General features: G+C 46.9%; 1 protein-coding gene across 4 annotated transcripts in view; it reads right to left on the bottom strand.

The window, feature by feature from the left end:
• Positions 1 to 26385, bottom strand: part of ORC1 (origin recognition complex subunit 1) — a 323506-nt gene that overhangs the window by 112322 nt on the left and 184799 nt on the right. The window lies entirely within an intron of this gene.

The following is a 26385-nucleotide window of genomic DNA, read 5'->3' as shown; positions in this document are numbered from 1 at the left end:
ATACAAAGGCCATATAACATAACATAGTGAAGCGCTCAGTTTATTATTCCCTGCACACATGACCTTCTGTGAAGTGTTGTAGAGACACTTCGCATCTCTCTTAACTTTGTTTGTGATAATTTGGCGATTCCTTGCATGATTGTGTCCAGGGTTGGCTGGTGACAGTCTTGTGCACTTTTGTATTTTACTGCGTAATGCCATTTAGAGTACCACAAGATTTGCGCCTGCCATTTGGCAATCTTTTAGTTTGACCTTCCCCGCCCGGAGTGGCTGGATTTTCCATATATGGTAAACCCTTTCCCAGGGAAGTTCCTGCGTTTGCAGACAAAGTCTTGATCTGTGTGTGTGGCCAGATGTGGGCCTGCGGCTGTCTGGACCCAGTCCACAACAATAGTATTCCTATGCCATTAATCACAATTCAGCATGTACTCTAATATAATCTAGCAATTCTATAGACCATTTTATTAAAAATAAATGGTCAAATCACTTCAAAGATACATTGCTAATCTGAAGAAAGATTTAAGATTGTTTGGCTAACTCGCACGTCACTGCAACGACATATCAAAAGAACTCACCAACAGTGAACATCAGCTAATAATCCACACCACATTTAAAAAAAACGAATCAGAGCAAAGATAAAAATATTGCACAAGTCTGAAACTAATCTGGACTTACGTGGGTTGAAGTTATACTAATTTTTCATTATTAGGACTGTTTTTCTGAAGTTCAGCTAAGGGCTTAGCAAAACCATTCAACTGAGAACGTACAAGACTCCACTCTTCGTATAAGGCCGTACCACCAGAGTGTATGGTAGCGTAGTCTAAGCAGCCATGCTCATCTTAGGAGGGAGAGAAGGCTGTACACTCAGTACAATGAAATTGTAGAAGACATATGGTCCAAAGAAACACTGACACACTATGTATTGTAAAAATAAAGGGTTTATTTAATTAGAAGCAAGTCAAGGTAAATCTTGAGTAAATAAGTACCATCACATTATATATAAACGCAACACTATGCTTTACAGTACACAGACCAAAGCATAGACCCTATTAGGAAACTAACAGTATTTCTAGGTAAGTCAGACTTCATTACTTTCAGATTACCTTCAGTAATTCAAGAGTATTAAACCCCAGCTGTTGTACCGTGACGCTCAGCAAGAAATCATAATATACTTTTCTGATTTAATGAAACACAGATTCTAGGAACAGTATCAACCGTTCACTAATGTTTACATAACACAGTTATACCAGGTTAGTAAGACCCTTTTGGTGTAATAATTACAGTTGCTTTTAGTTCAATGGCACACAGCTATGCAAGGTAAGTAAAATCTATATACTTTTGTAAAGAGCTACCAGAAACCTAAAGGGTAAGTATGACCTAGGCAGAATTATTCTGAACAGGCTAACAGCAAGTCAGGGGAAGCAAGACTCAATTGGGGACACTCTTACAATTATCCTAACAGGAATAATTAATTGAAACCAACAGCATTATTTTTGGGAAGAGGAGAAGCCAATTCACAGGTGAGTAAGTTAACCTATCTACTGTTTGTTAGAATGGCAACAGTTTCCAAGAAAAGAGCAATTCTGAACAATGATGGCAATTATCCAATGGCTAAACATTTCGCAGAATATCTTGAAAAGGAAATGGGAAGTTTTGGGTTTTTTGGCATACACAAAATTGAGACGGGACCAAGAGGAGGAGATAAAGAAAAGATTCTGAGACAAAAAGAGACTCGCTGCATATTGGATTTTGAAAGTAAATTTCCAAATGGACACAACATAGATGAGGAACTCTATACATTTTTAGGACAATGATTGATAAGTGTTAGATATTAATCCTTTTTCCCTCTCCTCCCCGTTCCCCTTATGGATCTTTCTCCCTTGGTTCTTCCCAATTTACAATCTTCCAGCAAATATCGGGAACTAAGAAAGATAACAAATTGTTGGAACTATCTAGTCCGTAAATACTGAGAGATGCTCAAAGCATGTATTTTAACATGGTTTTAACTTGTTCGTTAGCATATATATACATATATGTTTTTAACTCACTAGGTGATTGTCTGTGCACTAATACGTTTATATAGGTGTGATTATTGATTGCTATTGTACACATTTTTTATATTTGAGTCTATTTTAACAGGTGATGCAGAGTTTGTGGAAATATTTGCCATGTTAGAAGGTCGAGGAGATGACAGTATAGGGTCCTGATCAAATGAGTAAAGTCCTCCTTTGCAGTTTTATATACTATGCACCGTACAGTAATGAATTTTAATTTTATCATCACTATGCACTGGATAATGAGTGGTGCACTTGATTTAGATTGATGCATTCCATTAAAAGTGAAAAGTTCCTAATTTTAGATCTATGCACTATGCACTGCACAGGAACTGTTACATCTTATCATTTTTTTGCACTAGGCCCTTTACAATGTTTGATGCACTCTACAAAAACTGATGCACTGGATTATGCTAGCCGTACAAGGCATTTAAAAGCGGTTGATACATTCCAATAGGCATTGGCGCACTATATATTTAAAGTGACCAATGTACTTTGATGATCACTGGTATACCCAATATTGTTGAATGCATTAGAACCTCAGCAACAGAAAGGGAGTTCCCCTATGGGGGCGTCCAGGATAATCCCAAAAGTGATCTATGTTCCATCAATACAACCACTATAATGCATTTTTCTGTGATGGTTTGGCATCCATTCGATCATAAGTAGCATTGATTGAGTGAACAAACTAACTGCAATACTGAGGACTTGTTAATAAAGCAAATGCTCATTTGACGTTCCAAAGATCGTACGGGACGGACGACCAGTAGTTGTGAGGTATTTAAGCTCAGACATGGCATAGAGGGACTCCAATGACAAACACTCATCATTAGGGGCAAGTTATGGTGAGTTTATTGTGGGGACCAAACAGACGAGTAGTCTGTTCTAAATTTATATAGAAAGTAAATGTATATGAATTACCTATGGGGATAAGAGTAGTCATTTCCATGTAGCTGTGATTTCGCCAGTATAGTGGCTTCAACATGTCCGCCTTTGACTCGCTCCGGATCGGTGTGTTTTTCATGGGAGTCCCTCTTCTATTTGGGCGGTAATGGTTGCCGTTTTGCTCTGCACCACTGTTTTTAAACTCTGGTTTCAAGGGGACGAATTGTTGTGACCAAGCGGCAGGAAAAGCCGCGAAACGCGTCAACGTTCCCAACGCGCATACCATTTTTGCACTTTGGGGGAGCCTCATGTTAATGGCTTTTTAATTTGTTTGTGCCGTTTTGCAAGGCACTAATAAAGACTGGATTTTAACTTTGAACTGGATGTCCGGACTGCTTATATTGGAGAAGTGAAGAGTGCTGCTCATTTTTGCCCGATTCCATAAGTGTGAAGAAAAAGGGGGATATATATATATATATATACACACACACACAGACACACACACACACACACTTCAGAATGGCAAAACCCATCTAAGATAAGTAATAACTAACTATACACTCTCAAGAGCTACAGTTACCAACTAATTCATTTACAAGTAGTCACTTTTCAACACTTGGTTTTCTTTTCAAAGCAGACCCCTTAAAGTATCCAACGCTTCCCAATTCTAGTGCATGAGTTCTCTCAGAGGCAGAAGAGAGGCCCCAGTGGTCTAGGAGCCAGTTGTAGGTAGGGTGAGAAAAGGCTAAGTCGCAGGAAATGTTCCTGTTCAAACAATAAGTATTTTACTTTAGCGTTAGAGAAGACACCCTAGGCGGATTCCAGCAGAGGCCTGGGTGCACTGGACAAGAGATGTCCCAATCACATAAAACACCCCAAAGCTACACATGAATCACAAGAGACTTAAGGTAATACCCAAGCCAGCCAGCACAGTACCTCAGCACAGAAGAAGAATTTGCAGCAGGAAGACTTCAGGATCTGCAGCCAAAAACCCAGTAGTTGAATTCCTTCATCTAGAAGACAGAAGACAGGACATTGGAAGGACTTCTGCAGCCAGGATCACAGGGAAGGCTCTAGGTAAGGTTTTGTTCGCAGCTGGATGTGGCTATGTGGATATGGCGCCCTTTTCAGGAGGACAGAAGACGACTGAATATCGCTGGTCGGATCCTCGTCGTTTGCAAGGTCCAGCAGTCTGGTGAGTGGGACTTTTCAGACTCTATTTGCGTCTCTGGAGATCCAATAGAATGCCCACAAAGTGCGGGCAATATATGGAATTCGGAATGGCTTGAGGTCCCAGGGTATTTCAGCCCTGCAAGGTCGGAGCATGACATAGGATGGCTCAAAATGCAGGTCTTCGAGTCTAATTGGTCTCACCAGGCTCTGGGTCGGGGTCATTGTTTTCAGAGTCCCCAGGTAGATCAGAAGGAAGGGTAACAGCAGTCTGTCCAGTCACTGGAAATCATCTCAGCCGCGTTTTCTTCATCATCCTCTTCGGTTTTGGTTCCAGTGGTAGACTACCTCTTCAGCTTCCAGGATTGTACTTTTATGTAGGAACCCAACCAAGCAGCCTTGCAACATTTCAGGACAGCTAGCCTCCCAGTTTGGATTGGATTCTCGTAGTCAAGCTGAAGACAAAGCGGTACGACAAAGCGGTACAATGTTTTGGACTCCTGCCTCGCTTTCAGCTTTCACAGACACTCTGGTGCCTGGGCAAGGAATCCACAGGATTCCGCCGAAGATGAAGTTAAACATAAAGGATTTTCACACCCTGGATGTCAGGGGAAGGAACAAGAAAGGACAAGGAACGCTAAAATGGCGAAAAAGAAGACTGGGGCCATTTTGGTAAAATGAGCACCCACGGGTGCCTTTGCCAGGGCTGTGGAAACAGCCCACGGTAAAGGTGCACCGAATTAATAAAAAGGTTCACTGCCACCAGCCATTAAAGCCAAGTTTGTCCTTGTAACATAAATGTTACATTTAAAATGAGGAAGGGGATACCCAGTATCCCCCCCAGAACTCCACTTAAGGTGGGGGGTGCTGATCTCACCTAATACAATGTCAAAAGGGATCTAAAGATCCTTTCTACCCTTGGGAACTGTAGTTCTCACAGGGTTAGTCAGAGAAAGTTAAAAGGGGAACATAACCCCCAGCAACAATAGGCAGTATGTGCCAAAAGATGTCAAAGAGGATACAATTAAAAAGGCACTATGAAGAGTCTTAAAAATGATTAAAAAAAGAAAGTACAATATTCTGTGAGTGTGGAAAATGGTTCCCACTCACTGAGGTATAAGGAAAAATAATCAACCAGTAAAGCAACATGTTCTGGGGTTGACACAGGTCAGGAAGATTTAGCATGGCTATGACAATCTTACCCAACACTCATCACACTATGCTATAATCCAAGGCATCCAAATGAGCTTCGCCGGTTTGCCATGCGATTGTTGAACACAGTTTTAATAACTCAGTCAGTGCAACTAGAGAAACACATTGCCAACTATTTTTAGCCTCTGTGGTCAAGAATTGTTAAGGCCCAGCCTTCCTCAGGCCAAAGTACAGTTTAGTGATACAATCATTTCATACAGTTGATCTGGAGAAAAGAATCATTTTTTGTCCTGTTCATTATGAATAAACATTTTTTCAAGAGGTTTTAAAAAGCTTAAGCAAAATCTATGAATGCTGATTTACCTATTCTTCATAAATTGCGCAAGGCATCCTTTCAGTCATCAACAAACGTAGTGTATTAATCTGCCCAATAAGTATAACTCCAATCCACAATGCTGGAAGATAGAGGAATACCAATGTCCTTTGTAGCTAAATTTTAATTTTTGCCCAGAAATATGACCAATATCATACCAAAGGGAGATTGCAAGAACTTCATTAAGAGTTTGAAAAAGGAACCACCTGTTGTAGACACTGACCCATAAGGGGGCACTGATTAAGCCCTTTTAGAGATCAACACACTAGCAGGGCTTCGCTGGGACGGTTGAAGATAGTAATGCTGGCTAGATAAGACAATGAGTCCTGGGTCTTCCGTTAGTTGCTGCTCGTCAAAGGAGTCTTCGCTCCCGTTGGGGAGAATTCTCAGAAATGTGCTAATTCCCTTCTACGGACCCCCAGCACCTTTTGCTGGACTTTAGGACTTTTAATTTCTAACCTAGAGTGAGACATTTCCCCACTCGCTCATGTATTTTTATTATTGATTAGAACACGGTTTCTTTTGACTTTGGGGTCTGACAAACTCCATAGGCATTATCTTTTTACATTGTGTCACACAGCAGTGACACAGGGAAGTCTTCCAGATTTCCCAGAGGTTCAAATACCTTCTCTTGGTTAAACTACTGTTTCCAAGAGCAATGACGTGAAATTGACTTTACCTACATTATAACCTTCTAGAATCAGCACACACACTATCTTACAATAGGGTTCTGGAGGGGTTACTTAATATCCCCTTTGTCTAGTTTCTCATTTAACATTTTTATGTTACACTTTCTACAATTAATGGCTGGTGGCAGTGGTTTACTTTTTCCTACCATTGGGTGTTTTGACCGTGGGCTGCCGCTGCAGTAAGACACCCATGGGTGCCCATTTTGTCAAAATGGATCCAGTCTTCTTTTTTCGCCATTTCTTCTTGGAAAGGTCCTTCTTGAGATTTACTCTGCATGCTAAACCAAGCTTGGTCCTTTTGTTCGTTTTGTCTTTGCCGGGATTCACTGGTGAAGCCCGCCTCTGACTCCAGAGTGTCTGGCAAGGCAGGAAGTGAGGGAGGTGCCCAAAACTCCCTGAATGTAATCCCCTTGTCAGGAATGCACCCAAAGGTGATCGCAGCCTAGCTGTCACTCACACGTCCTGCTGTGTGAGTGACAGCTAGGCTGCGAATGAATGGGAGAAACCTGCATAAAAGGCAAAACATTTTGCTTGGAATGCAGAGTCAACCACTGGATGAAGGAATCCGAAGAACAACTTGGAAGAGGCACTTGCTGCAACGCTTGGACGTTGGTTGGCCCAGTGAAGCCCTGCTGAAGCTCCCAATTTGCCTCGACTAGAGAAACCCTGCAACAGACAGCTTCTCCCCTTGGGTTGGTGGGCCCAATCAACCCCAAAGTGAACTCGTCTGGACATTCTTTCGGAGCTGGCTATACTTCCATTGCTGCTGCAGGGACCGTTTGCCAGGGAGAGGAACACCAGATCGACTGCATAGTTTTTAAATCGGACCCAAGCTCCAGGAAGATCCTCTGGACTCCAATGAAGCAGGACTGACCAACCTCAACAGAGTGCTGGACCCCAGATGCAAGGAAAGTCTATAAAAAGATCTGAGAACTGCAGGGGTGCCGTTTGCGAGAGCCGCAAGGAGCTGAAACCGCGAAGTGCAGCTGATCTGAAGTTTGCCAAATGCTGCTGCCGACCTTCAAACCGTAGTGCAGGAGTCCCCAGACGTCCTCCCTCTTGTCCCCACGACTGAGGCCCAAGAACACAAAATCTGCAGACCTACAACTGGAACAGAAGCCAGCTGGAACCAAATTCTTCAAACCAAAAGGTACTGTAAAACTAAGGGGTTGCTTACCTCTTGTTGTGTAGCCTTGCTAGCTCTCAGTTGAAGCTTGACTTGGTTGCTTGTTCAGAGGTGCTTGCAGCTTTCCTCACAAGCCTCCCAGCTTGTGGCCCTACAGTGATTTCATTTCTACAAAGATTTCTAAAACATGGTGTGTGAGGGAGATTTCTCAAAAATGTGCTAATTCCCTTCATCTTAGAGACCCCCAGCAACTTTGCTGGATTTTGAGGACTTGATTTTTTTTACCTGGAGAGAGTGACTCTTTTTTCCCCACTCATGTATTTTGATGTGCGTTTACTCGTGTTCTTTGATTATGGAGTTTTTAGATATTGATATTTTATTTCTATCGCGCTCGTACACAAATGTTTCAGAGCACGAGACAACTCCATAGGCATCATCATTTCATGTGCGTCACACAGCATCCTCAGTGCAGTGGCACAGGGAAGCCTTTCAGGCTTTCCCAAGGTTTCAATACCTTCTCTGGGATAAACTACTGTTTCCCAGAGAAAGTAAAGTGAAATTGACTTTACTAGTCTTTTCAAATTCCTAGGCCCAGCACACTATCTTACTATAGAATGCTGGAGGGGTTACCTAGTATCCCCTGTGTCTAGAAACTCATGTAGTAGTCAAATGCTACCCTTTCCAGGGCGTAGGGGGGACGCTGTTGAGCAGCCCAAAGATGGCTGCCTAGCACAACAGCTCGGTGTTTAGCTGGCGTAAATCCTTCTGCTGTGGCAGCCCCTACTCACCCCTAGCCTGTAAAATGGCCCACGGCATTATCAGGGTGAGGGGCGGCTAAGGTCCAAAACCCAGATTAAACGCACCATCCTTTGACCAGTCTGCGCCTCCTGCATCCCGAACGGAGTGGAACATCTGCTATGGCCGCAGCACCGCGTATCACTGGGCGGGCTTGCTGGCTCCCCCTCCTCCTCCGTGCTTGGCGATCGGGCAGCGTTCGGGAGGCGGATCCTGCGGCCACCTCACCCTGGCGAGGCAACCCAGCTCCATCCAACTACCTGTCCCGCAGGGGCGGGGAGCCAGCGCGGACACGTTGGGGCTGTGGGCACCCATACAGCAATAGTGTGCCCGCCCCCTTGCCTAAACCCATAGAGGCTCCGCGCAGGTGGGGGCTGTTGCCAAGACCCCCCCCCCTCTGCGCATGCTATACCTGCGGGCCACACATGTGAACGGATACTTCCACCTGAACACCCTCCAACAACGCTGGCCTATTGTTGAGTGTCCTGAACACTGACTCATTAGTGGACTGCACCCCTCCCCCCAGAAACATTGCTGGTTGAGGCACACTGCCCATTTGTTCCTCCAACTGCACACACTATACTGCTCCCTGGACCAGTTGGTATCGCCGTCTGGCCCCCTGAACTGGTGCAGCCCCTCCCCAAACATACTGAACTGGCCTGCTGGTGTCACTACACCCCTCATCTATACGGCATCCCACACTCTGGACCCCCGTGACATTTCATACCAGAGGCGGTGCACCCTGAATATAGTGCAGCCGCAACCGGCGGAGAGACCCTATCCATTCTCTTCTCCTGCGTGCCCACCCTGGCCACCCATATCGGGCACAGACAGGCCACGTGGGGGGACCAGTCAAGAGTGGGACCGGACTGCTGATGGTCAAGGCCGTTGTGCCATCCACGGGGCCTGTCACTGTGAGAGGCATGATCTAGCCCTACATGCAATTGGAGGCCTGCAGTTGGTGTGTTGAGCAACACAGGAGGCGACTGAGCCTACAATCGCAACGCTTCATCACAGACACTGAATCCCCGCATGATAAACAGTGCGAATCGCACCACCTGGCATACCAAACATTTCTTCCAGCTGTGGACCTCTGACATCTTACACCATGACCCCGCACTACAACAGCTCAGATTATTGTCCTTAGGATCTGGAAGCAACGCACCTCCGCATACGTGCCACTCGCAAGGCTGACACAGCCCCTGCTGACACTTGGGTCTTCTCATCCTCACTATGTCTAACAGATCCCGTGGCACGGGCAAGACGAGCGCCATGGACAGTTCGCAAAGTCAACACCCAGAACTGAACAGGAGCAGACTGCCCCCAACCAGGAGGATGCAGATGCACATACGAACACTCCCAGCCCGGACCTCGCTACCATGATGGAATCTATGGCTAAGAACTTTGCCTCTTTCCATGAGAAATTAGATGACAAATGCCAATGTGGCTTCGCTCAGATCTAAGCTGGATCAACAAGGTTCCAGGATAACGGAGGCAGAAACCAGGATCAGCACAAATGAGGACAGGATCCCTGAATTGCAGGACACTGTCTACTCTGGTGCGCAATATGAAATCTGTCAAAGAGAAATGTGATGATTTGGAGTCAAGGTCATGAAGAAATAATATACGCATCGCTGGGGTCCCGGAGAATGCGCTCAAGGGCCGGCTGGAACTGGCAACTGAAACACTGCTCAAGAACTTTCTGGGCGACCCTGCTCTGTCCCCCTTCTTTGCCGTTGAACGGGCTCATCGTGCTTTGGCCCCGTGCCCTAAGCCTGGCGACTTCCCAAGACCAACTATAGCAAAAATCTTAAGCTATAGAGACCGGGATCACATACTCCGGCTTGCACGTGAAAAGGGTGAACTCAGACTAGATGCACAGATCATCAGGATCTTTCCGGACTTCTCCATGGGAGTGTAACAGGAACGTCGCCAATTCACCAGAGTTAAAAAAAACTCCTCGGGGGTTGGAACATTGCCTACGCCATACTGTTTTCCGCCCGCCTGAAGTTCACCTTTAACAACAAACTATACTTCTTCACATTTCCAGATGAGGCGGTGAAATTTATTGAAGCGCACATCCCTCTAAATGCTCCCCCAGACGACTTAATGGAGAATGAGTGAACACAGTGAGGGTATCCTCCTTGTTGGTTTTTCTGATTTCGGATCTATACCTCAAATGTCTTACAAGCAATTGGTAACCCAGATAATATACCTGCGTTTGTCTCATTGACCAGAAAGCCCCAGGTTACACCGGCCGCCCCCACCCCCCCATTCGCCTTCCTCGATTCACTTTGTTATGTTTTGGGCGAAACAGGGAGCCAATGACTCCATCCTAATACTCTGGACCACTGTTGTACTTTACTCATGTCATGCTTTGCTCATGTTTGTGATTCAGAGTTCTGATCATCTTATCCTTGTCCATGAGGTGTGGGGGGTGATGCCTGGTCGAACTGTCCAGTGTGTGAAATGTAGTGGTACCCTACAGGTACCCATATAAGTTGGCTACACGGAAGCGGCACACCCCACTGCGACTGCAATGGTTGTTTTTCTTTATGTAGTTCTGTTGTACGCAGGCCTAGGTTGGGCCTATGACATGTCTGGAACGAGTTGGGGCTGTTCCAACGGAACCAAGTTAGGGGAGGGAGACTGTTACACTGCGGGTTGGGGAGGCGCAGTGAGGGTGGGGGGAGGGTATGTGGGGGCATGTTTTTTGAAAACGGCAGAGGTGGTGTGAAGGTGCGTAAAAGATAGGAGCAACTTGAGGTTATCGGTGTTGTAGGCCTATCTGGGAGCAGGCAAGATAACTGGGATGTTCCCTGATATCTTAACATGGCCACCTCAATCAGGACGTGGAACGTTCGGGGGATAGGCAACTTCACCAAGGCACAAAAAATAATGGCCTATGCACAAAGACATGGGTTGAAGATACTCCTCCTACAGGAGTCCCATGCCTCTAGTCACGTGGCAGCCTGCATGGCGCCCTCCTGGGGCCCCAACAGATTCTATACAACATACTCTAACACAGTCCGGGGGTCTGATGACTTATCCACAAAACGGTGTCGTTCGTACTGAAGAAAAGCCACACTGAAGGAAGATTTATTATTTTTTTAACACACCAAACTTAACCAACATATAGGACGTTTCCATGTATTAGCTTTTAGATATTACATCAACATGTTACACCTTACAGTCCTCCCCTATCCCCCCCGTTAACTCGAGCACCCACTTCAATGCCACAAAATAGTTTTAGGGTTTGTCTCCTTCATTGTTACTAGACGGATCACTTTCACTAGGGCCGACCTAACAGAGTCCCGACATCATGGCCACCATTTGTTTCCATGCAATCAGGGGTCCCGCTTCCTCCTCCCCTCCCCTGCTGACTGCTTCATACCATGCCACCGTCACCGTCTCCGCCTCTGCCCATTGCAAGAGGTCATTCCACCACACCTCTAATCTAGGTCTTTGGGCTGCTTTCCAGCTCATAGCAATTCTCCGCTTGGCCAAGATGTAGGCCAGGTCTTTCAGTTTAATAATATGCTTTAGGTTACGTGGTCTGGTGAATCCCCCCAGCATGCATGCCCATACTGAATCCACCCTTAACTTGATCCCCTTTTGGGGCAGGCGTGGTTTGACTTCCTCCCAGAATCTCCCCACCTCCGGACATGCCCAAAACATGTGAATCATCCCGGCATCCACCTCCCCACACTTGGGGCATTTCTGTGTCATTGTACTTCCAAACCTGGCAATTTTACAGGGGGTCATGTATGCCCTGTGGGTGACGTAAATGGATCTGTTGCAGCCTCGCATTGCGGGACACCTTCTTATGATACCTCTGGGCTCTTTCCCATTGCCCGTCCTGCATAGGTTCTCCCACCTCCTCCTCCCAAACCCTCCTCAGTTGGAGCAACTCCTTGCCCATCCTGGACATCAATAGTTCATAAATTCGGGATATTTCATGCCTGCCCTCCGAGATATCGCACATCGTTTCGATGACCGTATCTGGTTGTTCTGCTAACACTATTTCGGCCCACTTTTCTCCCACTCGTTTGAGGATTCTGGTATATGTAATATGTTGTCCTATGTGTACTTCGGTTTCGACCATTATCTTTTGGAAGTCTAATACCTCCCCTTCTTGCCATATGTCTCCCAGGGTCTCAAGGCCCACCGGTTCCCAAAATTTACAGATCCCCTTTATCATTTGCTCCTCCTCCCCGCATAGCGCCACAAGTGGTATCTGCGGGGAGCATGGGGTCGGGTTACCCACTACCTGGCACGCTTTGCGCCAAGTTTTCCAACCTAGTGTCAGCAATCTTGCGCGTCCTTGCATCTCCGATTTAGGTAGCCATATCAGTTCTTTCAGAAAGAACAGGACACAGTCCCTATTAGCAATCTGTCTTATGCCGTTTCCTCTTCTGACGGCCATCTGGCCACGTACTGGAGCTGCCCCGCTAAGTGGTACATCTCGAAATTCGGCAGGTTTATGCCCCCTCTATCGCACGGGTTCAGCAATTTCCATAGGGCCACCCTGTTTCTGGTATTATGCCATATGAAGCCGCTTCATACGCTCTGGAGTTTCGTGAAGAAGCGTTTGGGGAGCATATATGGGATATTCGTGAAGAAGTGTAACAGCCTGGGCAGGACCACCATCTTGAGCAAGGCCGCCCTACCCACCATGGCCAGGGAAAGTTTCGCCCAGAACCCCATGCTATTTTTGATTCCTTCCACTGCCCTCTCTATTTTGTATTTATAGTCATCCACGATCGTATGGTATACATTAATCCCCCAAGTATCTAATTGTTCTAGTCAGCCAGGGTATCTGCAGGATAGGTAGGTTCCCCTGTGGGGACCCCCCTTATATCTCCCCAGGGGGAGCATGCATTCATTTTTGGGGTTTACTGCTACGCCCAAAAGGGTCACATAATGCTCCATCACTTCCAGAACATACCGCAAGTTTTCCTCTGGGAAGCGCAAGTATAGCAGCATATCATCAGCATACATTGATATCAAGTGCGGTCCCCCTTTCGTGTGGACCCCCATCTCTCCATACTGCTGCCTGAGGCAGATCGCTAAGGGTTCTAATGCCAGGATATATAGCATGGGGTGGGGGCCAGGGGCAGCCTTGTCTTGTGTCCCTGCCGAGTTGCCATTTATCTGAAATTATTGCGCCAGTTTTGACCCTAGCTATTGGGGAGCTGTATACCATCTTCACCCACCTCAGATACCCTGGTCCCATCCCGTATTCTTTCAAGTCCGCCATCATCCAAGGCCATCTCACAGAGTCAAAGGCTTCCATTGCATCCAGCAAGACTATTGCAATTGCTATTTCACTAAGGTCGCTCTCTGTCTGTTCTATGATCTGGTGGAGTCTCCTGTGGTTGTCGGATATATTCCTGCCCGGGACATAGCCAGTTTGGTCGGGGTGTACGAGTTTGTTAATTACCCTTTTAAGTCTGTTTGCCAATACTGCTGTGAGAATTTTGCTATCTTGGTTTAACATGGATAGGGGTCTGTATGACCCCCATTCTGTACTTGGCTTGTTGGGTTTGAGGAGTGGAATGATCACTGCCTCCCTTAGGGATTCCGGCAATCTCCCCCTCTCGAACGCCTCGTTTAGCATAGCCAGCAGCGGGGTCTATACGTTTTGTAAAATTCGCTGGGGGGCCCGTCTGACCCCGGGGCTTTGCTAGTGGGTAGGTGTAGTACCACTGTCTCTAGTTCCTCTATCGTGATTGGGGCCTCCAGGTCCTCCCTTTCTTCCTCGTTTAATTTGGGTAATGCTCCGTCTTCCAGTGTCTACTGGATTTCCCGTTCTGCTACCTTCCCCCGTGTCTTCATAGAGGCGTTTGTAGAACCTGAGGAACCCCTCGTTCACCCCGTCTTGGGTGTTCCAGATCTGGCCTTCTCCCGTTATTTCCCCGACTACTGGTCTTGGTGTCTCGTTTTTATATAACCATGCTAGCAGCCTCCCCGGTTTATCTCCCCCCGCGTGTTGCCTCTCAATGTATTTTTATATAGTTCAGTTTACATAGTCCTTCCCAGAGCCCCGCACTAACTTGTTGTAATTGGCACACTGTTTCGGCATCCTCCTGTGAGGTGCCTCCCCTATGCATTATTTCTTCTAGTTTCTTCTCCGTCTCTTGTAGCTCTCGTTCTATGCACCCTTGCAGCCCTTTGGATTTGGATATGGCCGCCCCTCTCATTACCACCTTAAACGCCTCCCATAGGGTTTCCTCCGAATTCACACTCCCTGTGTTAGTATCAAAATACCCAATGATCTCTTCCCTTAGATCCTCTCGGAATGCCGAGTCCTGCAAGGACTCCTCTAAGTCTCCATGTCGGATTCTTGCTCTGGGGGCTTGATGCCTCCACTCCAGGACTAGGGGGGAGTGATCCGATAAGAGTTCTTGCCTTATATTCAGAGCCAGTCATTTCCCCTACGAGGTCTGAGGCGACAAACATAGTCTAGTCTCGTATACAGGTTTTGTGGGGCAGCGTGGTGTGAATAGTGCCCATCGTTCGGGGGTTGCTGTCTCCATAGGTCCTCTAGCCCGAAGTCTCTCAGCAGGGCCTGTAGTGATTTAGCGGCGGGGTAGGTTTATCGAGTTTCGTATCGGACCTATCCAATTTAGGGTATAGCGTACAGTTGAAGTCCCCTCCCCATATAATCACACCTCCCATAAGGGGGCTGATTTTGCTATATAGTGTCCTGAAGTAGGCTGCCGTTTCATGGTTGGGGGCATACGTATTTATGATACTCAATTATCTGTTCTCTAGCGACCCTCGCATCATAATAATCCTCCCATCTGGCTCCACCGTGGCCTGAAGCAGCTGGAATGACATGAGGTGCCACCCAGATAACCACCCCCCTAGCGTAAGCTGAATATGTCGCTCCCATGGTGGTCCCTCTCCATTCTTTTCTTTACCACCTCTAGTTTCTCTTTGGTGAGGTGAGTTTCTTGCAGTAATGCTATGCCCACTTTCTGCCTTCTCAGATACATCATTACTTTGTTACTCTTGAGGTAACTATTAAGGCCTCTCACATTCCATGTTACAATTCTATGGCCTCCCATTGTCATCCGTATTTCATCCCTGCCCCTTTGTTCCTCTCCGGCCTTCTTTGGCATGAGTGTGGGCTCCTTTCCAACCATAACTCCCCAACTGCCCCCCCCTCCCCTCTATATACACCGCACACATTCCCTGCCCTTCCCCTGACCCCCTCCATACCCGTCCCCAACTGATGCCCAGCTCCATCCCTGGATCTCGCATTTGGCCCCATCTCGGTGTGCCAAAACCAGGAACCCAGGACAGTGTTACCGGTCTATCGGTAACCTAACCTATTCTTGGAGGTGTGAGAGCATGTTCCATAAGCCTCCTACAATTTTGCGCTATGTCACTGTGCTTGAGAATTCGTATTTATGCAGCCCAAGTTGCGTATTTTCCAGCTGCCTTTTCCCTGTCTTATATTCTAGTCCCAGTGTCTGAGTCTGCAGCACCATAGGTACTGCAGCCTCCAATTTTACTTATCTGCGCCGCCTTCCTTCTGGGTGCCAGTTTCCGATGGGCAGTTTTGTGTGTCCAGCCACACTGACGTATCCTCTGGGGTGTCGAAGAACAGTGCTCTATTTCTGTGGTACACCTTCAGTTTAGCTGGGTATATTAGCATGTACTTGTAGCCTCCTTCCTGCAATCTTCTTTTCACAGCCCCATAATTCATACGGCGTCTTTTTACCATCAGTGTGTAGTCCGGGTATGCCGTGATGTTCGCCGATGCACTTTGTATCGTGCCTCCTTTCCTGAAGTGTTCTAGGATTTTTTTATTTTGGCCATTATTGGTCTTAGGGGGGGGGTCGTGGGGGGGATTTCACCTGGCGGTGGCCTCCTTGTCAGGGCCCTGTGCGCTCGTTCCACCGCAAATCCTTGGGTTAGCACCCCTCCTGTTATTTCTTGCAGCAGCATCGTTTCAATGTAATCCGTGGGATTCGATCCCTCTGCTCCTTCCGGTAATCCCACGATGCGTATGTTTCTCCGGGCGCATCCCTCGGCTTCTTCTGCCCTGTTTTCAAGTTGCTCACTCGTTGTTCCAGGATGTGCATTTCCGATCTGTGAGACTCACATGCCGCTGTGTTCGGGGCCATTTCCTTTTCCTGTTCGCCTGTGCGGTCTGCTAGTGTTCTAAGATCTTGCCTGAGGAGATTCACCTCTTCCCGTACTGCGCTACCTTTAAGGTCCAGTGCCACCTTCAGTTCGACCATTGCAGATTCCAGTTTGGTTTCCCACGCTAGTTTAAGGTCCGCAATTGCTTCCAGGATCTGCTGATCTTTGCTCCCTGTGATGGCATCCGGAGCAGGAGTCTTCTCCTTGAACCTAGCCCCTTTTGCCATTTCCGGTGTTCTTGTATATTTTTACAGCGTGGGTTGTTTGCCCTTTGTCTGTTTGTTCGCCATCTCGTTGCTCCCTTAAGCTTCTCTACGGGCACTTGGGCGTGTGGTCTTGGTCGCCTCAGGGTAAGTCCTTTCCCAGCTATGATGCTTAAGGGGAGTTGTGGTGGAAGTCCTGGTGTTCTGTTAGCACAAATGGGTTATGTCCTCCCATGTTCCTGGCAGCTGCTGTTTCTTATTGTCCTTATGTCCCGGCTCTTGTTAGGTTGTGGCGCTGTCTGCGTGCCGAAGGGCCTGTTGGCGCTGCAGTGATTCTTCGTGTAGCCTGCGATGCAGATTTATGCTTTTATGAGGCCTGCGATGCGCCTTCGGTTATCCTTCAGGGCACTGCCTCGCCCAAGCCGCTCCTGCAGCAGCCCCTTGATTGCCATACCCTCCATGCCCAGCTCTTACATCCGAGTGTGCGGTGCGGCAGTATATCCTGGGTGCTTTTCTCAAGATGAGGCCGTGGTTGTTGCTTTTGCGTTGCTTGCCTGCGCTATTAGGCGTGTTTGCTGTACCCGCAGACGTGGTTTGCCTGTTTCACTGATGTGTGTGGATGCCAGCCTTTGATAATGTGCCCTTCTGCGTCTCGTTGTGAAGTGTTGTGCCACCGGGTTACATCTGGTGGCGTGCTCTCACTGTCTGTAAGATACTCTGTTATTCGATGTTGTGGTATCCCTGACCTCAGTGCTTTCAGGTAGCGCCCACTTGGGGCACTCTGGGTCTTATTGTGTCAGGATGTCCAGCACTGTCATTTATGGACTTCCCGTGAATATCTCCATGGGGCACCCCACTGTTCCGTTTACAGCCCCCGACTGGGTTTGCTGGCAGTATTAGCCCAACCTGGTCATTGTGGGTTTTAATGTGTTTTTCATTGTTCACATCTTCTCCAGTCCGCTTTCTTACTAGTGCGGTTTACAACATTATGAGATTCAGAATTCACCATCTGTCACTTTTCAGTGGCTCATGCACCTCTGTTTCTGTGTAGTGCACTGCCCCCGCGACGACTCCAGCTCCTAATAAATGTTTGATGCGTGCACTGAGCGCTCTGCTCGTTCTATGGAGGTGCGTTGCCACAATGTATCTACTCTGACGAACTCTGAACGCTGGCTGTGAGTGCAGCGTACTTGATCAGCCAGTCCAGTGCCGCCCGGCAAAGCTGCTGTGCTGTCCGCTGCAGCACGCTCCTGTTTATGCCAGTGTTTGGTTGCAGGGTCTGGCGGTCCACCGGGCTTCGGGGCGGTCCACCGGCCAGTCGGGGCGCACCAGCATGCTTTCTCCAACATGCTCCGTGCCGAACCCTGTTTTTCAATAATTACACGGCTGCAAACCCTTCCCGCATCTGTAAGGCCGTGAAACTGTTCTTCTCCTGGCTCAGTTTCTCTGCGTCGCGGACCTGGAGATGTTTCCTCCCATCGGGCTCCTTTGTTCTATTCACGCATCTGCCATTTTGGGTCTGGACTCCTCAGGCCACCGCAATTTCAATTGAGTTCAGGGCTGAGACTCCAGTATGTTCCGTGGGTTGCCGATGTTCTTTTAAGGGGCTCCATATATTCATATACTTGCGCCTATATTTTCGTCCACTGCGGGCATCCGTTTATGCACTTTTATCACGGATCAATGCAGCGTCGTCTGGAGCGCCTCTAGGAACACGTCTTCCTACATGGCTCTGTAGCCACGCCCCCATAGACACTGAAGGAAGATATGTTGTCCTACAATGTAAGTTAGCATGAGGAGTACCTGTTGGTAAACACATATTGCCCAAATGTAGACACCCCGGAATTCTTTGACACTATTGTCACAATACTGATGGGATACATAGGGGTCCCTGTGATCTGGGGGGGGATATGATTTTAATTATGGACAGCGTTTTGGATAGAACAGGTACGGCCCCGCGAGCACTGTCCCGGGCAGCTAAGAAGTACTCATATCAAATTGCTGGGAATGCGTGATTTATGGAGAACTCTACATTCCCCCAAACCAGGGAATATACCTTTTACTCTACTGTGCACGATGGCTCATCCAGGATAGATATGATCCTGGCGACTGGCACATTACTGGGCAGGTTATCTAACACACAAATACTTACACACACTCTGTCAGATCACGCCCGGTAGTAATGCTCGTGGAGCTTGGGACAACCCCACCTTCCCGCTCAGCTTGGTGCTTCAATACTGTTGCGCTGTTGGATATAGTGTTTAAAGCAGAGATCCTCTCGGACATAAAAACCTTCTTTGAGTGTAATGCACAACAAGATACGAGCTATGGGGTCCGATGGGAGGCCTTTAAGGTATACATCAGGGGCATGGCGATATCTAGGGAAGTGGGAAAACTGAAAACCATTAGGAGGGACTTAGATCGCTCTGAAGCAAGGTTAAAGGAACTGGAACATAACTTTGCAATGGGTGCAACGCCATCCGAGCTTGCACAAATCAGGGAGGAATTGGAAAATATACGAGTCACACGCCCAGCGCGAAAAAATATTTTGCACGCTTCTGTGCAGAAAGGAAATATGGGGAGGTCGACCTGGGAGAACTCTTGCCAGGCTTATTCGGGCAGAGTGGCAAGGTCCGTATTGAATGTGTAAAGGATAAACAAGGGGTCCAACAATGGTCAGACCAACAAATACTTGACATCTTCTCACAATTTTATGGGGACCTGTACACACTGTAGCGCAAGCACAACTTGCAAGATATCAGAGAAACTCGATCAAATCCCATGACATACATATCCCAGGAGACCAGGGAACAGCTAGAGACCCCAATTACTCTAGAGGAAATAGTCGCAGCTATCACAGACCTCCCCAGAGGTAAACCACACAGGGCCCAGATGGCCTCATGCCAGAGTTCTATCAGGAGCATGTGGCACTGCTGGCACCTAGGCTGCTGGAGGTGTGGCACGAATCACTCCGCACTCAAGACCCCCCCCCCCTTTGCGTGAGGCGATAACCGTCCTCCTTAAACCTGGCAAGCCTAGCGACGAATGTGGATCTTACAGACCACTGTCACTTATGAACATCGACATCAAGATCCTCGCCAAGGCTCTAGCCAACAGGTTCCTCCCGATCATGCCATACCTAGTACATGAGGATGTGGGATGTATTGACCCACTCCGCTATACAGCATCACCCTGCCAGTTATGGGGAAAGAAACAGCAACAATGGCGGCAAAATCCTTGTGCGCGCCAAAAACCTACAAAAACTGTGTGCTTCAGTACACAAAAAGAGGGATGCACAACCTACCACCATGGTACATGTGCGGTGGAATAGAGCACACCCTGCAGAAATGTGCCAGTGGACTCTATGATCAGCTAACAGAGTGCAGAGAGAAAAGCAGCACTTTGCAAGCGAAACCCCAAAATGTGCCTACAAATGACATTTGCTTTGTTGCCAAAAATCTCCAAAATGCCCATAACACAACACTTTTCAACATTCACAATCTTGCCTGGTACTAAAATTCATGTATCAAATTAAGCATTGTGAAACATACAAAGTCTGTGAACTGACAGCCTATGCCAAAATCTGGGTGCAGTACCCGAGGATACCTGAATGACAGCCGTCAGAGGAGTACTGATGATACTTTAAAAGTGACCTAAAAGTAAAATGTCTGTTGGATTAGCAAACAAACAGGAGTGTTGCCAAAAAGGAACACACATTTTAGTTGTGTTTTTTCCCCCCCAAGGATTTTAAGGCCAAGAAAGAAATGTATTTACGTTTGATGTAACAAATTTGTTTTTTGCTGGATTTAAGAAGTTAATTAGCCTGGCTGAACCTGCAAGAACTGGAAAAGCAGGTTTTTCTCCAAGGAGGAGGGCCTTCCTTCTCAGCTGAAACTCACTGAGAGGTATTAATTGCGGGTTACAACAGAATTTTGTCTACAGAAAGTGAAGGAACAATGACAAAGCTTCAGCCCAGGAAACTGGAAGTGTGAAAGGGGTCGTAAATGGCCTCTGGAAGGAGGGGGATGCCCTGCACTGCAGGGAGACAAAAAGGGGCGGGCCATCTGTTGCTAAACATGAACAAAGAACAAATGTTTAAAAGACTCTTTAAAACATGAATAACTTGCTATTCAAAATGGTGAAAAATATGAAAAGGACAGAGTTGTGAAGAGGCGGTAGAACTGTAACATGTTCTGGACAGGAATGGCAATATATGTGGTTTTATGCAAAATGTATTACTGTTGGAATTGTGAAAATGTACACGCATATCCCTATGTTAAACACTCACATTTGTGGAAATTTGCATACAATTTAGAAATTGTGTTCATAGCGAAAAAGGCAAAATTCTGTAGAAAGTTGAGACAAGATCCCACCGCTGCAGGGTTTTGAGGAATAGCTGCTACGTAAAATAGGGCATCTTTGTGTGCGATTTGTATAAAGGTCACCAATGTAGAAATATACATTTAGTATCAAATCCGATTTTGAGACCAGTGCCTAAAGGGAGGTCTCTGAGGACTGTAAAGCAAATCATAAAAGGTGACATCATCCGGCCCTGATCAAATCACTCAAATTGCAAGGCGGAGATGAAGTGTGGTCCTATCCCAGCTCACAGGGGCAAGCTTAGCTAAGCCAGCCCATACACCCCCTTTGTGATGTCATTCTATAGCATAGAGACAGCTGACAACATTTAGGGACACACAGATCGACTCACTTTCCCGATTCCGGCAAAGCACTCTGATCCAGCATCCTACATCCAGCTTTAATATTCTTTCAGATCCAGATGCCAAATCTCTTGCCAGCAATAGAGAACTATCGATTTCCAAAAGGCCCAAATTCTCAAATGTATTCTCTCCACCCAGTAAAGCGCTGTGTGGGGCGAGGAGGCCTTTTGAACCAGTATCCTGAAATTCTCTGGCTTGCCACCATTAGGCATGCCTGAGGAACTCGCCATCCAGCTGATTCAAATACCCACAGACTAGGAGGGCAGATCCTGTGCAAATCCGGCGACCGGCCTAGCTGTTCCAGTACCGCGCCCGATGTGCTGTCTTTCCTAGACCACTCAATCCATGACCAGAACTGACGGTCCCATTTAAAAACTTATCCTGCGAGTATTAATAGGAAGAACTGTGGCCCATAGTATATTTGCATTGTCTCATCCCTATCTCTAACCCAACCTCTCTCTCATTCAGACCCAGTATTGTTAAGAGTAGCTTTGCTTTGTCTTATCCCCATCTCAAACCCATCCTATCTTTCATTCAGAACCAGTATTGTTAGAACAATCTTTGCGCTGACCCTTTTCTCATCTGAAGAAGTCGAGTTTCCTTAGCAAGCGGGTCACCCTGATCAAGTGACTAAGATCCCTGTGTGGTATTCGCTTTTTCATAGTCATCCTCTAGTGTAAGCAAACACATTTGTAATTTTCAAAAGTGCATTTCTGTGTTCCTTCTCGCGCCTATTTTACAAAAACGACCTTTACTAAAACCTCTATAACTCCCTCATTTTTTTGTGATAGAAACCAAAATTCAACTCCTACTTGTACCCAAAATCCATAGCTATCCATAGGACCCAGAACCACTACGTTATCGAATATCTCGCACGGAAATGTTTGCCGCGATTTTCCAGTCTGAAAAATTTGTGCACGTGTAAAAGAGCTTTAAACTGCTTCCGTCTTGGACCTTAAGATTTCAATTCTTTTCTGCTGACCAATTCATTGCTTGTGCGCAACTGTTCAAAGCGGCTCTCAAGAATGGTGATGTTCCAGGAGAAGTGTGTGATAGGAGTGGTATATCGTTCAGAATATTGAACTTATAGACAAAAATAAATAAGGGTTTCAGTTGTGCACTACATGCTGGGATTTGATTTGACTTGACTTGGGGGTATGCCGGATTGAAATCACTTACAAGGACCAGTGTGGGTTTGTACCAGGCGGTCGACGTCCCTCAATATTAGGAGGTTGTTTAATGTGCTTTCGAGAATAGACCTTGGATGCCCAGAAGGCCTTTGATATGGTCTCGTGGCAATATATGTGGGCAGTCCGCGAGAAAATGGGGATCGGGCCGCGCATGATACAATATATAAAGCAATTATATACCTGTCCCACAGCTAGGGTCTTGGTCAACTCCGCCATCTCGCGCCCTTTTGAACTACGCAGATGCACTAGACAAGGGTGCCCATTCTCTCCCATCCTTTTTGCCCTCGTTATCGAGCCGATGGCGTATTACATCAGGGCATGTCACTAACAAGGGCATTCGTCTCAAGGACGCCCCCGAGATAATATAGTTATATGCCGATGATGTGCTGCTGTACATCAGGGAACCCATCCTCCTACTTGGACCCCATCATGCGTGACATAACGAAGATAGGCACCTCCTCGGGTTTCACCGTTAACTACTCAAAGTCCAAAATCCTTCCCCTGACCGCTGCCACCCCGCAGTCAGTTTGTGAATACCGCCTTTGTTGGTCCCCGAACGGTATCAGATATCTGGGGGTCCAGATATTGCTGTCTAAAACAACCCTAATAACTGATAACTACACTACAGCGGCACAATACTTCGAATCTAGACTGACTAGATGGAAAGCTCTCCCACTATTGCTGGCTGGAAGGCTGTCGTTGATCAAGATGATACTGGTCCCCAAACTTTTACACATTTTTGCTAATGTCCCGATCTGGCCTGGTAAGCAGTATTTCGATGATTTGCATAAGATGGGCACCTAATTTCTATGGCACGCTGGCGCGGTCCAGAAGAAGTGGAAGCATATGGTCCTACCCTATGAGAAAGGGGGCTTTACTGCTCCAGATCTGCTTTCATACTGGATCGCCGCACAAGCCCAGTATGCCACACACTGGTATAAACATCACACCATCCCGCCCCATGTCAAATTAGAAAAACTTGCAACCCATGAGGTTAATGTAATGACACTTATCCTTCATAATAAATACGAAACTGATGCTATATCTGACCCCATATGTCTACTTTGAAGGCATGGCGACATATCTTGGATCTGGAATCTGACCCACGCGCCCATTATAAATGGCTCCCGTTCTGGCAATTCCCCGGGCTGGAACCTACACACGACAAGCTGCTCTCCCAGCACTAGCTAGAATTGGGATACCAAGCCTTAACTGACCTTTTCCCTGATGGGCAGTTTATCACCCCGCAGAAGTGGCGCCCTGGTCACACTGGCGCGGCACTCGAGATGCTACAGTATTATAGACTGCGGGCCGCCGTACGTGGTACACATACCCTGCCGAACCCCCAGACACACCTGCATTGCAATACATAGCTAACTCTAGCAATAGCCAAGGAGTAGTATCTGCAATTTACAAGACACTGCTATCAGGGACCCTAGACCAACCGTTCAAGTCACGAGCCATGTGGGCGACTAACTGGGACTTGAGATCACAGATGCTATGTGGAAGACAATGTGGTTGTACAGATGCAAGGTCTCAATCAATTTTAGATTTCGCTGCATACAATACAAGCTACTAAACAGAGTATAATATTTGTATTTGTTTTATTTGTATAGCTCAAACCAGGCCCGGAGGCTACCGGGCGCATATCTTAGCAACAATGGTTACATAATATTCCGACATATCAGGTAACAGTTAAATTGACATAGTAATCAGAAGCATTGGTAGTTTGTACATATATACATAGGTAATCAGGTAATCACATTGCAGCATGGACCTCAGATGTGACTAGCCAATGTTTGGCTTTGTTTGAAGAGATTCAGAGAAGGAAGGTTTCTGATAGTAAGGGGGACACAGAGTTCCACAATTTGGCTGCCAGAACTGGGAAGCTGGATCCACCGGCTGTTTGGAGCTTGTATCTAGGGATCCTTAGGTTCTGGTTGATGGTAGATCTTAGAGATAGAGATGGTGTATACTGCGTGAACCGTGAGGAGAGGTAGATGGGGGCCAAGTTATTCATGCATTTGTCGATCAGGGCAAGTGATTTTAGGGAGATCGTTTGGGTGACTGATAGCCAATGAAGGTTCTTCCTGGTTTCCGAGATGTGGGCCGATCTAGGGATATTCAGGGCTGCTCTAATAGCGTTGTTTTGTAAAACCTGCAATTTGTCTAAATTGCCTTGATTGGTGCCTTGGTACAGTGCATTGCAGTAGTCCAATTTGGACATGACCAGAGTTCTAGCAAGGATTGTGCAGTTATGAGTGGACAGAAAAGGGCGGCATGCTTTGATCAACTTGCAGGTGTAAGCAGCGGCGGCTGCAACTGCATTCGTTTGTCTGTGGAGGGAGAGCGTGGAATCTAGGTAGATTCCGAGCGTTTTGGTATCTTTGGAGACTTTTATGGAATTTCCGTCGATATTAAAGGAGCTGAACAGTGGGTTCAGCTTGTTCAGTTTTTGCTGTGTGCCAAGGATGAGGAGCTCTGTCTTGTCGTCATTGAGACAGAGCTCATGTTGTGCCATCCAAGTTTGGATAACGAGGTATATGCCATTTAATGATTTAGAGTCAACCGTGTAATCGCCCGTGATGGGGATGAGTATCTGGGTGTCATCGGCATAGTTAGTGTAGGTGACAACCAGATAGTCAAGCACATCAAACAGGGGTTTAGTGAAGACATTGTAAAGGGTAGGGGATACACACGATCCTGGGGGGACTCCGCAAGGGACTGGTGCGGGGTTGGCAGCGGTGGTAGGGGAGAATACCCTCATCTGTCTGTTATCCAGGAAGGATTGAATCCATTTGGTGGCCTTGTCGGAGAAGTGGGCGGCCGTTTTCAGGTGGTGACAGAGGATTTGGTGGTTAACCAAATTGAAGGCTGCAGATAAGTCTAATAGTAATAGCAGGGCTAGTTTTCCTTTGTCTTTAAAGTTCTCAATTTGGGTTTTGAGATCTAGGAGGGCTGTCTCCGTACCGTGATTAGGTCTGAAGCCGGATTGTCTCGTGCCTAGTAGATTGTTTATTTCCAGGTAGTTCTGTATCTGAAGATACGCTGCTCTATCTAAGATTTTTAACAGAAATGGGACCGTCGTGATGGGCCTGTAGTTGTTGGGACCTCCGGATCTAAGGTGGTTTTTTTTTTTTAGGAGGGGGATGACCCATGCATCCTTTAAATTGTTGGGGACCACTCCCGATTGAAAGGAGGCATTGATAAACGTGGTGATAAAAGGTGCGAGGTCATGAGCCGATTCCTTAATGATCTGGGCTGGACATGCGTCCCCTTGGCAGTTGGAAGGTTTTAAGTTGCAGATAATTCTTTCAACTTCCATAACAGAGAGCGGTGTGAAGCTGAATGGCACCGGGGAGTCAGGGGTGGTTATTTTGGGTGGCTGGGTATTGCTGAATGTGGGAGTCTGGAGGGAGTTTTGTTTGGCGTTCATTTTGGATTGCAATGTGGTTATTTTGTTGAGAAGTGCGTTTTGTATATTGTTGCACCAAGTGCTGTCTTTGGTGCACACGTCAGGGGCAGGGGAGGGGGATTCTAATTCTTTGAGAATTTTAAATAATTCTCTTGTGTTGGATTTTGCTTGGGATATGCATGAATTATAGGTCTCTTTTTTAGCTTGAAGGATGGCTTCCTTATAGTTGAGAGAGGTGATCAGTAGGGAGACTTTATTAGCTGGACTGGGATGACTTTTCCATAGGGCTTCGGCCTTACGCTTTTCTTTGCGCAGCACGTTAAGCTCCGGAGTGAACCAGGAGTTTAGGTGGGACTGTATGGCTTTGCGAGTTTTTAGGGGGGCTAGGCTCTCAATGGCTTTGATCATCAGACTGTTGAAGGCGTCTACTAAAACAGTGGGGTCCTTGTCCTTAT

This window comes from Ambystoma mexicanum, chromosome 1q (assembly GCF_040938575.1).
Source record: "Ambystoma mexicanum isolate Mex_15411 chromosome 1q, UKY_AmexF1_1, whole genome shotgun sequence".
NCBI classification, from domain to species: domain Eukaryota; kingdom Metazoa; phylum Chordata; class Amphibia; order Caudata; family Ambystomatidae; genus Ambystoma; species Ambystoma mexicanum.
The sequence above is the reverse complement of the archived record's forward strand: the minus strand, read 5'-3'. Positions and strand labels throughout refer to the sequence as shown.